The sequence below is a fragment of the Eumetopias jubatus genome, unplaced genomic scaffold, assembly GCF_037043125.1.
Source record: "Eumetopias jubatus isolate StellerSeaLion01/CBP00866 unplaced genomic scaffold, mEumJub1_p1.0 scaffold_2, whole genome shotgun sequence".
NCBI lineage: Eukaryota > Metazoa > Chordata > Mammalia > Carnivora > Otariidae > Eumetopias > Eumetopias jubatus.
The window spans coordinates 54,867,791-54,884,810 of NW_028274808.1; the positions used below are offsets into that span (position 1 = coordinate 54,867,791).

At 39.2% G+C, this 17,020-nt stretch overlaps 1 pseudogene; it reads right to left on the reverse strand.

Moving 5' to 3' along the window:
• The window catches only part of LOC114217454 (FACT complex subunit SSRP1-like), a 66,836-nt pseudogene extending 50,035 nt beyond the window's left edge, over positions 1-16,801 (reverse strand).
• Positions 16,802-17,020: the final 219 nt, after the last annotated feature.

Sequence of the window (17,020 nt, forward strand, 5' to 3'; positions counted from 1 at the left end):
AAGCAAGAAAGCAAGGAAAGAAGGAAGTTGAGAAATTTTACATGCAATTTCTCATGTAATTCTTGTAACACTTCCTTAAATGAAGTATTCTTAAAATCCTTCAATAGATTCTATACATGCTTAGGTTAGAGTCTAACCTCCTGACTGTGGGTTGCCAGTCCTCTGGCGAAGTCCTTGGCCTCCTCTTCCGCCCCACCCCAGGCTGTTTCTGCTCCAGCCATCAGGATTCTGTTCCATCCTCAAAGACGTAACTGCCCTCAACGACGCCCCCCCACCCCGCCCCGGCCCCCTTCACTGCCTGCCTTCCAGCTCTTCTGACCCATTTCAAGTTTCCTTTAAAAGACCACTTCCTCAGAAAGGTTTTAGGTTTATTTGTAGCATTCTCGTATCTCCCTTTTTAAAATACTTACCACAGCTTTGACTCTTTGCTTCTTGCTTAATGAGAGCAGAGACTATAACTGTCATAATCATCACTGTATCCCAGAGACTGGCATATGGTAGAGACCCGAATATGACTGAACAAATTAGGTAATACGCTGATACTTTCTTAAGAATGAGGTACTTGGAACTTGTTTGAGTTGGAGGTACTTGGAGCAAGGTTGCGCAGCTAATAAGTAGCAGTAGGATCTAGCTCTTTCTGACTCCATGGACAGAAGATTTAGTTACCACGCTATATAGATTTAAAATTGCTACACCCTTATTGTTTGCTCAGCCTGTGGCCCCTCCCAGTTGCTGTCTTATACTAATTTCCACTCCATTTCTGTCATACTCTACTGGTAAATCTTTTTTTAAAAATTTATTTATTTATTTTAGTAATAAAGAGAGAGAGAGAGAGATCATGAGCAGGAGGAGGGGCAGAGCAAGAGCGAGAGAGAATCTCAAGCAGACTCCCCGCTGAGCATGGAGCCCATCGCCAGGCTCAATCGCAGGATCCTGAGATCATGACCTGAGCCAAAATCAAGAGTCAGATGTTTAACCGACTGAGCCACCCAGGCGCCCCTCTACTGGTAAGTATTTTTCTAATGTCCCATTTCCCCAACTAGAATATTGCCTCCTCTCTTCAGGAGAGAGGTCATGTTTATTGTTATCATTTTAAGATATTCGTTTCTAACTGAGGATTGCTGGAGGCAGGTGGGCGGGGGATGGGTTAAGTGAGTGACTGGGATTAAGGAGGGCACTTGTGATGAGCCCGGGGTGTTGTATGTAAGTGATGAATCACTAAATCCTACACCTGAAACTAATATTACACTGTCTGTTAACAAACTGGAATTTAAATAAAAACTTGACAAAAACAATAAAATATTTGTTTCTATTTTATATGTTGCCGAAATGGGTGCCTTGGACGTTGTAGTTACTCAGCAAAGATTTTATTGTATGATGTATAGAAAGAAGCAACATACTGTGCAAGGAGAAAAAACTGTAATGCTAGGGGATGGAAAAATAATGCTTTTAGTTATAAACATGTATTAGTCATTGGAATTCATTAGATCGTGAGAGAAGGGTAGACTCTGCTCTTCTTCATGAGTAAAAGTTTGAACGATAATAGTGATGAGGGAGAATTAATTTATTTAATTTGACCAGAAAGTCCAAGGGGGAAATTTACTTGCCTTCCCTCGAGTGAGGAAGGCACCATTATTTACTGCGGGCACTTTGAAAAACAGGGAAGTAGCAAGATTGCTAAGGTTATCCTTGGGACCCATTCACTTTCCTTTTCAACATCCTTTCTAGTTCTTCTCATTTATCCTCTAGAAATGCTTATTCTTGATCCCATTTTCACAGAGCTCAGCAGTAAGCAGGCATAAGCAGTCATAGCTGGTAATAGTTTAGGAAGAAGGTACAACACAGTTTTAGGTCGTTCGTAGTTTAAAGGGAGACTGGCAATTCTTGAACCCTGCTCATTAGCGAGACAAATTTGTCAGGCCTCTGGGGGCCAAAATTGTTTCTCATTCTTGATTTCTCCTATGGAACACAGAAGGCCTTGCACATTGGAAATCATGATCATACACATTGAACTCTGAAAGGCATTCCATCCTCACCTGCCCTCCTTACTTCCTTCCATCTCTTCCACTTCTGGAAGAAACAGGTGTGGTTGGAATCAAAGACAAAATGGACTCCTCAGGGATTTTCAGATAGGCACTGCAATATTTGCTTTACAAGGAGGTATTTAAAAGCTGCATAAGCAGCTCCCCAAATTAGTTAATGGTTCTACTTGTTGGCAGCATTGGGCTAGCAAAGCAGAATTCATTTGTGTTCACTCCTGGATCTGCAATCAGGTGGTTAGTTGGGTGGGCCAGGCTGGGTGGCTTGTGACTGGCCTCCACTGGGGTTAGCTCTGCTGAACTGAACCTCTTTCTGTGTGATAGGTGATCCGGCGGCTGACTGGCTCAATCTTGTTCCAAGCAAGTTTCATATCTCTTTAACTTCTCATTGGCAATTGCCCACTGGCCAAACAAGTCCCAGGCCATGCTCAGTGTTGGTGTGGGAGCAGTTACCCAGGACATGCATACAAGAAGGAGGGAAAAAATCTGGGATGTTTACTGCCATAATCTACAATTACATAAAGTAGCAGTATATTAATGTCAAGAAATAAACCTTTTAGTTAAAGACTGTGGCTTAACTACATGTGTGTATCTCCCTGTTCCTCCTGAAACCCCCTTAAAAATAAATAAATAAAAGTATAGGGACAAATAAAAAAGAGAAAATATCTGAGCAAAGATTTTAACAATGTTTCTGTTAAGGATACAACAAAGCAGAGGAAGCTACTCACCAAATACCTACCAGTAAGAAGTAATGTAATTAACTACTCAACACTCCTCTTCCCCTGGTTCTGGATTTGGGGGTTTCAAGGACTGGAAAGGGTGAGGGATGAAGGGAAGGGCTGAGACCTGGGAGATTGTTTTGAAAACCTACACAGAGAGCAGTCACATTTCAGTTCTTCTCCTTTTCTGCAAGCAGACAGGAACTACCTGCTCTTTGGCAGGAAATAGGAAGTCCTTTGTCAGGAAAAATTAAGACAAAGATGTTTAGGATTGGGAAACAATAGGTAGGATGAGTTGGAGGTACATGCTAGGATTAGATGAAAGTCTGCTTATTAAAAAGTGGGACTGCCCAATCCCAATCCCCTGCCTCACTTCTAGACTAGGAACAACCAAATATTCCTCACCCGGGAAGAAGATAGGCAGGTTCTTCTTTGAAGAGACTGCTTGGTTCCAGAAAAATGACATATTGACATTTAAGGAGGCAGGCATTCTCTATTCTTCAACCAAGCACACAGAGTTCCCAAGCTGTTCTTAACTGCTGAATTTCAAGGACTTAGAACAGTGCCTGACATATAGTAGGCATTCAGTAAATATTTATTAAATGAATATTTAATAATTCATTTCAATTCAAAATATTCATTTTGAAAAAAGTGAATTAAGTACTTCATTCTAAACAGAGGCAGCCAGACTTACCAGATTTTGAGGAAAATCTCTAACTTGAAAAAGAACGAGGAATCACCAAACACAAACTAATAAAAAGAAACCTAGAGGAAACAGATGTCATGGAGGGGAAAGAAGAAAGTATTAATAAAAAGTGCACTTAATTAAAATTCTCAAAGAAATAAGAGATCCAGAACCTATAAAATTATAAAATAATATATGAAAGGGGCGCCTGGGTGGTTCAGTTGGTTAAACCGCTGCCTTCAGCTCAGGTCATGATCCCAGGGTTCTGGGATTGAGCCCCACATCGGGCTCCCTGTTCATGCAGGAAGCCTGCTTCTCCCTCTGCCTGCCGCTCCCCCTGCTTGTGCTCTCTCCCTCTCTCTCTCTCGCTATCTCTCTCTCTGTGTCAAATAAATAAATAAAATCTTAAAAAAAATAAAAAATAAATAAAATAATATATGAAAATAAAATTATATCTGAATCACACACACACACACACTCACTATTTCTTCCTTCATTTTATAGATGAGAAAATTGAAATAAAGCCCATTTGTATAGGGCCCTGGGTGACTCAGTCAGTTAAGTGTCTGCCTTTGGCTAAGGTCATGATCCCAAGGTCCTGGGATGGAGCCCCGCGTCGGGTTCCCTGCTCAGCTGGGAGTCCACTTCTCCCTCTGCCCCTTCCCTTGCTTGTGCTCTCTCTCTGTCAAATGAATAAAATCTTAAAAAAAAAAAAAAAGCCCATTTGGGTAACACAGGGACAGACTCTTGAATGGAAGCCAGGAGACACTCTGCAGTGCTGGCCCTCAGATTCAGGTCCTTGATCTTTACACATCTGTCTGAGCCATCCTCCTCTCTCAAGTCTTCGCCATCCTCTCTACCCATCCGAATTCTGCTCATTTCCCAAGACCAGCTCCCCTCATAAACCCGTCTGTGAACCCAGCCGATCACACTATCTGGATTCCTCCAACACTGATAATCTGTAGCATCTATTTTATTACTGGGTTGGTTATATGATTGTTTTGTTATCTTGTTGGCTTTTTAAAAATATATATATAATTCTGTCCTCCCCAACAAGAGCAAATCCCCAGGACGGAAACGTCTCAGGAGTCTTTATCAAAATGCTAAGTACATAAGAGTCACTTTAGAAAAATCTGCTGACTTGAGTCTAACTAGAGCATTTACTGGATTATTTCATGGCTCGATATTTGGAACATTCCAAATTCATAAGATCTACTTGACAAAAGTGTCTTGTTACTTCAGACCCTGATATAGTTGATTTGTCATTATCATACACTATTCACAGTCTGGCAGTAGTAGACAAAAGTAAATATCCCTGCACACTGTGTTTGACATAAAACAAGCATGACCTGGATAAACAGGTATCACTTTGTTACCTAAGTCTCTCTTGAGAAAGAGAAGGTAATTCTCCATCATTCCAATTTGTTCATGCTATAGGTGGTTGGATGGTTCCTGCTGGTTTTATTGCTTGATGTGACCTTTTATCAAGTTTTTTCTGGGCCGATGTTCTGCATACTATAAGTATATATATCTCACTATCATTAGTGGTAACCAAACACCTCCAAGTCAAACATAGATTCCTATTTTTGGAATATATTTGAGAAATATATTTCAGCCAACCATATAGTGCAAATGTTTATTAAATATCCACTTTGGACTTAGCAGCATCCTAAGATTTGTGGTAACGTTATGCAAGAAACAAAAGGCCTAACCCCTACTCTCAAAGAACATACAGTTGAATTCATTTGTATTTTATATATTAAAATATGATCACGAGTTTTATGTGTTAAAATATGATTGTGAGTTAAACACTTTGAAGTTAATGCAAAACATCTTTATTTCTTAAAACAACAATGAATTTTTTGGCAAGATCTAAAAACTGGCCACAGTACAAAGCCTACACCTAATTTTGTCTTTTAAATTTATATATATGCATGTGTATGGATGGATGTATACCTATGTGTGTACACATGTATGCACAGATTTTCATAGAGCAGTGATACATATTTATGCCTTTTGAAATATTGCTTAGCATGTATATCTGAAAACCAGAGAAGATTTGAGACAGTCATCTTAAATTCTCTGGTAAATATTTTATGATTTACAGTTTCCCATTTATGGAAGGATTTGGGTTGAGAAACTATAGATGATCAAATGATTGCTTGGAAATGTCAGGGAAGAATCAGATAAGGTACTTCTAAATGGATAATCAATGTAATAGTGCTGAAAAAACATCTTGCTTCTTAGGTCTACCTAAATCTATACATAATAAATCTTATATTTTAAATGTATTGTAAAGCACAAAGTACTTTCCCATAGCTGATCTCATTTTGATTTTGGTCCAAACACATATAAATATATTCTATTATGTGTGTATGAACTAGAGGTACACATTCATGTCAGTTCAAGATAGAACAGAGTCATAAATCAAGTCTCATTTGATGAGCTCTAACAAAGAGAAGCATATTATTTTTTGTTTGTTGGTTTATGTCTTGTCTTTCCCTTGGCAGTACAGGTTTGAGGTGCCATCATTTAGAGATTATCTTCCTAATGTTTACCCCCCAAGGTTTTGTGGGTCTCTTTTATTTTTCAGCTGAAAAGAACTACAGTCCTTGGAAATGTCTGGTTTTCTCTGTGATCCACAACAGGCAGCCCTTCCTCTTATCTAGAACACCACCGCCAGAACTAAATGCTGCAGCAACATTTGGGTTCACTGATCACAGGACGGAGCTGCAAGGTGATCCAGCGTTAGTCATAACCACACCTGAAAGACCCCTTACACTGTATATGCTTTAGTGGGGAACATGATCATCTTCACATCTACCATTATAGTTATCACTACTAACGATGAGAGGAATTTTTAGAAACCTGATGATAAAAAGTGAAGAAGACATCTAAGCTAAGTTCAGAAAACCACACCTCTGGCGTTGAACATTAAAGGAATAAGCGGTTTGTGATAAACGTTAATAGAAAAAAATTCCTGGCTGGAATAGAGGCATATACAAACTGAGATTTTTAAAGCCAATCATAGTATCTACCACCTGTTTAAAAAGACACAGGAGGTGCAAACAGCTCATAATTCTGATCCGGTCATGTTGGTGAAAAAGACTTGAAATTTCATGCATTATTGAAATGTTTTTAGTTTAGACAGGTCTACAAAGCCAGACTTTCACTAACATTGTTTCTTTATAGCTTCCTGATATTCCATAGCAATGTCCTAGGAAAGTATAAATGGAAGCAGACAAACGCTCTACAGTTACAATTTTGCAAATGACAGGTCTGACTAGGATATATTCATTGATACAACACACAAATCTTCACAGAGGTGTTCTTGGCCTTCAGGAGTATATGCTTAGGAACCACAGAGAACATTCACACTGAAGGGGAGAAAATATCAAGGAGTTGAAAGTTGAAGTTTGTCTCTTCTTGTCCATTGGACCCTTTTTGATCATTATTTAAGGGAGTCAAAGACCATTAGAGAAAGCTAATAGCCTTTAGAACCCTCAGATTATACTGATATTACTGATGGGAGAGTTAAGGCAAATTGCATTCTCAAAATGGCTCTGGGAACATACCACTTCCAGTAATGGTCCTATCAACCAGACCTAAAAGCAGAGAGGGCAGGGATGCACTTAAAGGCAATTATCCATCAACATTGGAAAATATGGTTACTAGATTAAGAGAGGTGATTATATGCAATATATCTTGATTGCAGCAAAGCAGTTGATATAGCATTATTCAATTTACCAGCTAGATTAATTTAAATTGGTTTAGGCAGAAGTATAGTCAAATGAACTACCCGCTATCCAGAGGGCCATAAATAATAGATAACAATAAACACATTTGTTTTACATGCTCCTAATTTAGTTATTTCTCCCCAGAACTCTCCTTCAGTTCAGAATATGACAGTTATATAATATATGCCACCCTCCAGCTATCTTTTCTTAAGATCTTTTAGGAATCCCATCTGTTCTATAAAGTTGCAAGGACCAATTAGAGTGCCATCAACAACTCCCATTATTCAGGGCTTACTTTATTTATCCATTTTCAGTTTCAGCTTCCCTTTATATCTCTGTTCGATGTCTGGACTTTCTCTTAATGTAAAATGTCAGGAGCAGAACTACAGGGCAGTGGAAGTCATCTTTGCTTCCATACACAAAAGACAGTTGGTGTGGATTCTCCCAGGTCCTTTGGGGGAGGTGACAATGACAGGAAAGTCAGGATGGGCAGCACCTTCCTTTGTCCTTGCAGTGCCCGTCTTAACCATGGAGTAGTTTTCCTGAACTTGGGCTTACCTACCCAAATGTATGATGACCAAACCCATTTGGTGATTTAATCCTTGAAAATCGAGAAGGTGTAACAAAGACGCACACTTGGAGATAATACAACCTCATCACATGAAGGAGAAAACATAAGGACTGAGAAGAAATTTCGTCCCGATTCTTTAAAGCCCCAACCCTTCTGAGATTCACACAAGCACTCTTGGCTACTTCCTAGGGTGATCAGTCTCAGTTTGGCAACAGTAGCTGTGATTGCGCAGGCAAAAGCTAGGAAGACAGGACACATCAAAGAGAATTTTGGGTACCCTTGGTGCAGCGGGACTAGTGTAGTTTCTAAATATGTTGAATCAGTGTTTATTGTATTGGAAGGAAGGAAAAAAGCTCTTGATTTCATAATACAAACCTATAGTTTGTAGCTTGAAAGTGAAGCTTGAAAAAATTGTTTTGGGTTGAAGGAAAATACAGTGATTCTCAACAGACATGTCTCCCATGGTGGACAACGGGGGTGGGGGTGGGGGTGGGGGAGGATAAGAATGCCCAAACAGTGGGAAGTGGGGGTACTTGTGGGGCCTAGAAACACTGCTGTAGGTGCCGGCTACACTGGTGGTGAAGCCAGCACATGCCATGACGTCTTTTAGGCTTATGCTGTCCTTTTCACACTTGTATCACATAATCGGTTGCCTTGGGAAAGTAATACAATGACACTTATATATGTTTTTGAATGTTGGAATATTATATAGGGGCTCAGATACCAAATGTATTGTGTCTGCTTCCCCAAATTATTTGTACAGTCATAGAATGAGAGATAGAGAAATACTTGCCTCTTCTCTACCTGAGAAAGGAAACGATGAAATAATTGTGGCCAAAACCTGGAGAGGGAGGATCTATGGTGATTGAGTTTAAAACACAGCCAAGGGGCACCTAGGTGGCTCAGCAGATTAAGCATCGGACTCCTGATTTTGGCTGAGGTCATGATCTCAGGGTCCTGGTATCCAGCCACACATCAGGCTCCACGCTCAGTGAGGAGTCTGCTTGAAGATTTTTCTCTCTCCCTCTGCCCCTCCCCCTCATGTGTGTGCTCTCTTTCTCTCTCGAATAAATACGTAAATCTTTAAAAATAAATAAAATAAAACACAGTCAAGAGGGAGAGGGCACAGCACTGTAGAAGAAATTTATTTCCTCCCTAACTTTTAACATGGTTTTAGGCAAATTACTTAATTATGAACAGTTTCTCTATCTATAATATAGTCTTTTAATTGATCTAGCCCTCTGAATATTTGGCTGACTGGGCTGGGTTTGTATGTGTTTTTTATTTTCTAAATATGTTTTCCCCTTTGATTGTAAAAATAAAGCACACTTATTTCAAAACTCTGAAATTGCATAAAGTATAAAATAAAAATAATAAAAGTAATTCTAATACTGTTCATAGCTAGGTTACTTCTTCACATATATTGTTGCTTTTATTTTTGCTGATTTCATTTTTATTGTTGCATTCTGATTTCTTCACCTCTTTCTAACACTTGAATTTCCTTCCTTGGTTTCGTTCTATAAAATAAATTATTTTGCCTGGTATCTTACTTACTTGACGAATGTTTCATATTTTTACTCAGATCTCCAGTTCCTAATTCTTACTCTTAATCTGATTTCACCAGCACTCTTTTTGTTTTCATTTAATGGGCTTTAACTTTTCATAAGATTTATTTATTTTTACTTTAGAGGGAGAGAGAGAGAGTGCGGACGGAAGGGGAGAGGAGGGGCAGAGGGAGAGAGAGAATCTCAAGTTGATATCCTACTGAGTAAGGAGCCCACACCGGGCTCAGTCTCACAACCCTGAGATCCTCACCTGAGCCAAAATCAAGAGTCGACGCTTAACTGACTGAGCCATCCAGACACCCTGGGCTTTCACATTTTTAATTTATCAACATTTCCCCCCTTTGCCTTCATGTTTTTATTTTTGTTATGTTTTCTAGCCTTAACTTCCTTTTCTTTCAGGTTGGTTTTTCTTTCTCTGCTTTTCTCAGCCCCATTTTGTGACTTGAGAGGCCCAGGCTAAAGATTGGAGGGCGGGAGGGGAGAGACCAGGGAGAGAGGCCCTTCATTACCTGACCACATAGTTCCTGTACCTTAAGTGGACCCTCCTCTTGGCAGTGGCCCTCACTGGCTCTGGCAGAACCATTTGGAAACACCCTCCTGCTTTCGAGTCTAGAAAGGCTCATGGTTTCCCACTTCTCACCAGTTCTTTTGGTTCTCGAACTCTCCCCACGCCTCTGTAAATGGAAACCCTTTGAGAATGCCATTTATCTGGTGTTGATGTAGGGTTGGGAACAATGTTCATGCTGTTACTCTTCTTAAAAATGTTAAAAATTGGGACACCTGGGTGGCTCAGTAGGTTAAGCGTCGGCCTTCCACTCAGGTCATGATCCCAGGGTCCAGGGATCGGGTCATGCATCAGGATCGGGTCCTGCATCGGGCTCCCTGCTCAGTAGGGAACCTGATTCTCCTTCTGCCTGCCGCTCCCCCTGCTTGTGCTTAGTCTCTCTCTCTCTCTCTCTCTCTCTGACAAATAAATAAATAAAATCTTCAAAAAAATGTTAAAAATTTTTGGTGTTCTGCATTGTAGTTAAATTCTCTGACGTTTAGTATGACTCCTTTAAACAATGTTAAATCATGTAATATTGTCCTATGTTCTTTTTATTTCACTTTTAATTAATGATCCCTTAATACATTTACACTTTTGTTTCTCTAATTTTGTGACTTGTTTGGGTTTTATGATGACCCACCAAAAGCATAACTAGAGAGAATGACAGCACTAGAGAGTACCCGCATCACAAAAAGAAGGTTGGGGAGTTTTTCCATCACTTTCCCTACAGCCTTCTAGTCAGCTTCCTCAATAGATTTCTAGTTCCTATTAAAATTACATCTCTTAAAAATACAAATGCTGACATACTCAGGGACCTAAGGAATAACGCTCCACAGGGCCATTTATTCTCTTTATGCAAGTGCTATACTTTTCTAAAATAAAACACTGTATATTTTCTATACTATGCAAACTTTATATTTGGAACTACCTTTCTTCTTTTTAATAATCTGTGGTCTCTGAGACATAGAACCAGTGGTTCTGGCAAAGTGTATCATTGCGTTGCAAACAAGCACAGCCTGATGGGAACCTTTATCCTCCAGGGCTAGAAGGAGGATATAAGATTGCCAGCAGCCAGCAATGCATTGGAGCAGAAGGCAGGCTGGATAGGGAGTGGCACTTGACATTCCAAGATAAGAAATCAGTTGCAGGAACAAGCTGAGCTTGGAAAAGCTGAAAGTGGCTCATGTAGGGATTATGGGTCTTTATTTGCTGATTCTGGCAAGAGAGATATAAGGCTGCTTCACAATAACCAGGGATGAACTCTACTGTTTGCAGTAAGATGTCCAGGAGTGGAGTCACATGGAGAAAGGGCTATAACCTTTCAGATAATTGACTTAAGGGATACATACATCAAACAGCACCAAAGCGAAAAGAATAAAAGAGAATCCAGCCATGGCTGGACAGACTTGTGTTTCTTCAAGAATGAATTACCACGAAAGAAAAGAAAAAAAGCACCTCCATGGGAGATTATTACTACAAAGATGGAGCATATAGTACTCAAGGCACAGAGTACAGGAATAGCATACTTGTGGAAAAAATTGATTAAAGGAAGCAGAACTAGATATTTAAAAGAATCTTCTCTGTATTCTCAATAGTCAGTGAAAAATAATAACTAGAAATATAAAATAAGCAAGGTGAGATAAGGCAATGAGTAGAGTAAGGACTTTTTTTGGATCCAAGGAGCCAAGAACAGAGTTACTAAAGAGATGCTGGGACAGCTCATTGACACGGGGCTGGGATGAAACTGAGCAGCCAGAAGGACCCAGATAAGCACTGCAGAGCTGCTTTTCTCTCTTAATTTTGCCCCGCCCTATGTACCTGCTGCATTCTACATTCTTCATTCTCTCTCAACAGACCAGGCCATGTGGCAGGGAAGGCTACCAGAAGCATCATTTTACAGGTCCATATACTCAGAGAGAGCCTGACTTGTGTCTCCTTCTTTAGCTTTCTCTTGCTCTCAAGGGAGAAAGCACTGATTTTTCCCACCTTGGGTCTGGTGCAACCCAGCCAAGTCAACTTCATGAAGGGGTAGGCAATTCATGGGAAAAGAAGGTTGGGCCCAGGGGACAACAGCATCCACTGGAGATGATAAGAAAGGACACTGAGATGGGAGGCAGGCATGCCTGGAAAGGTAGCTGAATGATATTGGGAAAGAACATAAAGAAATTCCATCACTAAAATCAATTTTAGAGGCAGTTCAGAGCAGAGTCAACACTGAGAAATAAATAGTTATGATAAAAACTTGACTTTGCTTAGAATGAGTGGGAATAGAAAAAAGAAATGAAAAGTAACATCAAAAAGCCTTAACAACTCTTCTTGCCGATTTTAAAATAATTGTTTTACTTTGGTTTCAGAAAGTTTTCCTTGCTAGCTTTCCTTCACTTTTATATATTAGAACTTCTTGAGATGAATAGTTAATTTATTTCCATTCTCTCTTGTTTGATATTCAAAATGTTTCAGGCTGTTAATATGCTTTTATTTACAGATTTGGCCTCATCCCATAAATTTTGAAAAAAAGATCCTTATTTGTTATTTTCTTAACAAATGTAATTTTATTTTATTTTATTTAATAAGATTTTATTTATTTACTTGAGAGGGAGCGGGAGTGAGAAAGAGCACAGAGGAAGAGGGAGAAGCCAACTCCCCGCTGAGCAGAGAGCCCAACGTGGGGCTGGATCCCAGGTCCTGAGATCATGACCTGAGCTGAAGGCAGACGCTTAACCGAGTGAGCCACCCAGGTGCCCCAACATACGTAATTTTAGATGAGGATATAATCTTCAACTCCCCCAATTTTGCTATTTGGAAATACGAGTTCGTTCCTTGATCTATTGCATTCTAGATAGTGACCTGTACAAGGTTTAGCTTTTCAGATTTCATTTTCACTGGGGTCTGAATAGATGGGATGTATTTATTAATTCCAAATATATTCCATGTTTGTATGAGAAAAATAAAGATATATGTGTATTCCACTTCATCTTATTGTTCAAATTCTCTGGGTTTTGTTTTTGTTTGGTTTGGTTTTGCGGGCAGTGCTGACCTTTTATTTTCTAAACTCATCAAAGGCTGGAGGAGTTCTTTAAAAGACATCTATGGCAACTGTAATTCCTTTTTCTTTATAGAGTCTGATGTAATTATTTGCCCCATAAAGATCCATGACTGTTATTTTTCATGACGAAAATGATCTCTTAGAGTTGTTATGAAGATTAAGTAAGACAATGCTTACAAAGCACTTATTCAGTAATTGGTATATGGCTAATGCTCTATAAATGTTAACTATTACTATTGTTTCCTAAATTAGTAATTTCTGCTTTCATCTTTATTAATTTCCAGCTCTTGTATTTTTCCTCTTTCTTAAATTGAATGCCTATTCCATTTGTTTTAAATCTTTCTTACTTAATAGTAAAATCTTTTAAAGCTGTGAATACTCCTTCAGCTGGACCCTATAGGTTTTGACATGCAATATTCTTATTTTTACTAATCTCTAAATAGCTAAAAATTCTAATTTTTTGCTTTCTCTTATTTTAGTTCGGATCTGCCATAAAATATGCACTGTTGGAACCTGCAGAGATTTTCTTCGTGATGAAGCACATAGCAAATTTTAAAAGAACTCCATGGACATAAGAAAGAAATGACTATGCTCAGTTTTTATTCTGTACCTAGTTCATGCATCAATTTTTCTTTAAATTTTTTATGTGCTTATATATTCTTTGTGTACTTAATTACTCAATTTCTGTGAGATAAGTTTTAAATTCTCTCCCTCACCCCTGAGTTCTATCTTGGCTGTCTGTAGGGCTTTAGAAAACCATATATTTGCTTTTACTCTGTTTTACTCTGTTGCAGCTTCCTGAGTTGCAGAGGAAAAATCTCTTCCTATTTTGATAAGTTATTTGTAAATTTTTCTCTCTGTTTGGAAGCTTGTGAGATTTGCTCTTTATCCTTTCAGGGCCGAGAATTTTCCAGGTTATGGAGAACGTTTTTGTCATTGTTATCTGGGCTGACAATCAGGACCTTTAATCTGAAAACTCAACTCAGAGATGTATTTTCTTATTATTTATTTGATTCTCTTTCTTCATCTGTTTCTTTATCTGTTTTTGAAAGTTTTATTAATGGGTCATTTGATCTTCTGGATCTATCTTTTATTAAGTTTGCTTTTTTTTTAATTCCCAAATCACCACTCTTTGTCTTTTTACTCTCTATTTTGGAATAATTTCTGGTTCATTTACTATACTATTAATGGTTTTTTTAATCAGTATTTATTCCATTTTCACTGCCTTTATTGGATTTTTTAATTAAACACATCATAGTTTTTGCTTACAAAAAATTCTTTGTTATTCCAAGATTTCTCTTCTTCCTTTGTACAATTTTCTCTTCAGATATCAATGAATTATTTTTAGTTCTTTCCTGTTTTTGTCATTACATTTCTGCTATGTATTTTTTTCCTATTTCAATGGTGTCTATCTGTTCTAGTAATTTCAGCTTCACTTCTATCCTTAAAACTGTGGATTACTCTGAAATGTTTACTAATTTTTTGTTTTCTGATTATCACTGGTACTCACCAGGCCTACGGGGAACATTGTAGTTATTTGTTTCTTCTGAACCCACTTAGCTTTGTCTGGAGGACAGCCTGATAGTGGAGAGTGAGCAAGTGGGAGAATGTAGGTTATAAATCAGCTTCTTCTAAGAGGACAGCACAGAGGGAGCCAATGGGCTACAGCAATTCTTGGGAAATTTCGATCTTAGAGGGTGATTGTCTTCCTGATTTACAAGAGTACAACGGTTCAGTTAATATGGACGAGAAGTTGGCATCACTAGCATTAGAAAGTTCTTCGCTTGATTCTGCAAAACAAGTGGGCAAGACATCAGAAGTAATATTGGTTTAAGAATTGCTTAAAATAGCTGGACCTTCTCAGGAATCCATGGGGTTAGATGTCTTCACCCCAAGCTTTACCAAAGCGGCAGACCACCACCTCTCCTTGGACCATTCTACAAACGGTGGGCAGCAGTGGACCTGAAGCACTTTTACCTGTTTTGTATCACAGGAACCAAAAGGCTCCAGACTCCAGCACCAGAGAAAAAGTCTTCTCTTATATTAACAATTGTCCAAATACATATATTACCTCAGTTGGAGGCAGATAAAAGGAGAAGAAATCAAGTACAAACACTGGACTTCCTCCTATCCCACCATAGTGTGCTGGAAAATATAAGGTAATATGGTTGCATCGTAATAAACTAGGACTAACTTCAAAAAACGTTTTGCTCTGCTAGCAAATGTCTCTATGAAAGAAGACTCTGGGTCAAGTCTTTCAAAACCAGAGTCGCAATTTTTGTCAGATGCCCCCCAGCATTTAACTGGCCTATTACTAGGATCTCTAAGGAATGATTTAGCACTAAATCTTGGCTTTGGCAATGTGGATGGGATATTGACAAAGACATGGCTTTTGAGAATTAATAGGAATGGTCTCATGTTCCAATTAATAGGAATCTGTTACTTAGAGATTAATTCAGGTATCTAGAGGTATATTTTACAACTACTTTATTTTGAGGGGTTTACCATAAAATTATACTTTAATAGGTGTTCCATGGATGTCTTACTGAAAAAAAAAATTCATATCCACAATGAAGCCCAAATGTGAACTGATGCCTCATCTGTGACTTCCCACTGGAGTTTGGCTTTTCCAGGAAGTTTCACCCAGGGTACAAAAGGTCTCTTATAGCTAGGACTCAATGATAAACAAACAATAAGACCCTTTGAGATCTTTTACTGTCCTTCCTGAAGTTACACAAGGTTGACATGGTAGGATGGGAAAGGGGTTCGAGCTGTAAGATGGCCCAGCTGTTGCCATTCTTCCCCGGGTATTACATAACATCTTGTCTCCCAGGTGAACCAGCCAACGTTCTAGAATTTGCCTGGCTTCTGCCCATACTGGCTGAAGGTTTTTTTCCTTTCACACTAAATGTGAGTGAGTATCACTTTAAATGTTGTCTGCTGGCGGGTGGAAAGATAATGAATCTCAGTACTAGTTTTTACACTAGGGCAGACTTCGGCTGACTGCCAGATCAGAAGGATGGCCTCCATTCTCCTTCCCTGCCATCCCCCATGAAGGAGAGTTAACAACAAGCAGGGAACCACTCAGATTCTGTCTGGAAACCTACTTCTTTGTATGCCACCCGCAGCTACCTCCCCAGTTCCTCCTCATACACAAGCAATGATAAGGACACTGTCTATTGCCAAATTCACTATACAATTTGGTCATGTTCACTATCAATTCCCAGACTCTCCTCCATTCTTATGAATTGGCCTGAGAGGCTCTAATCCTTTCTTTTCCACAGAGTGGTATGTCTGTCAGTGTTCTATTCTCATTGCCCAAACTGTCAAAAATTGTGAAGCATGTGAAAGTTTATGCTACTCACAAACTACTAAGTCAGTTTGCCATGGATGCTGGAAAAATACACAATTCTCTTGAGTCAGAGACAAAGGACTTTATTACTCACAGCAATAGCAGTAGCCAGAAAATCAATGTTTGCTCTTATTTTCCAAGCCCAAGTCCCACTGGGTGACTCGAAGAGAGCCAGGTGATTCAGGCATCGGGATATGTCAGAGGGAAGAATCCATGCTTAGGGAATATGTGCTCTGGAGGAAGGTGCTGTCTCTATCATCTGAGGCTATTCTTTCAAACATCCTTAGAAAGATAATCTATAACCATGGAAGACAATATTTCTGCTTGCAAGATATGCCAAAATGCAAGACGGTCATGGAAATGTTTCTCCAAAAGGGAATTGATCAAGAAGGGTTGTTGGAACAGTCTGTGATACTTTAAAAAAATAAATCAGTTCCCTGCTCCAATAACTACAGGTCATGCTTAGAATAAAACCCAAGATCCTTACTGTGGCACATGAGGCCTGACATTACCTGGTCCTGGCTGTGTCTCAGATGCCATCTTTCTAAATTCCAGCACACTGACTTCCTTGCAGTTCTAGAACACCTGAGTTCTCTCCCATCTTGACATTCCTGTTGCTGAATTTGGACACGGCTCCCTCTTCCCTTCATGTAGGTCACCACTCAAACATGTACTGCTACCTGCCCAAATCCATGTCTGTTAGCTTCTTTCCTTATTATTGTCTCCCCTTCTAGACTATTACCTCTCTGAAGCCAGAGA